Here is a 325-nt window from a genome sequence, read left to right on the forward strand (position 1 = left end):
GGGGGCGGGAGGAGGACGGTGGCCGCGAGCGTCCTCCCGCCGGCCCGGGCCGGGATCCGAGACTCCTCCGGGGAGCTGCTGCCAACCGGACCCTGCCTTCCAGAGCCGGCCAGAGAGAGAGAGAGAGAAATAGGCAGCTCCTGAGGAAGACACCGCGCCAGCAATCATTCATAATCCGGCGGACCGGAAGCCAGGGATTTGCGTCACTTCCTATTGTCGCTGTGCCAAGCGTTCCCCTTGGCTCTGCTGCCGGAACCTTTGTATCCCGGCATCCGAAGCCCGCCGCGCTAGGAGTGGTTCGGGGGCGGCCCAGGCGCGGACGGCG

Source organism: Fukomys damarensis, unplaced genomic scaffold (genome assembly GCF_012274545.1).
Source record: "Fukomys damarensis isolate Sample0158 unplaced genomic scaffold, DMR_v1.0_HiC HiC_scaffold_25, whole genome shotgun sequence".
NCBI lineage: Eukaryota > Metazoa > Chordata > Mammalia > Rodentia > Bathyergidae > Fukomys > Fukomys damarensis.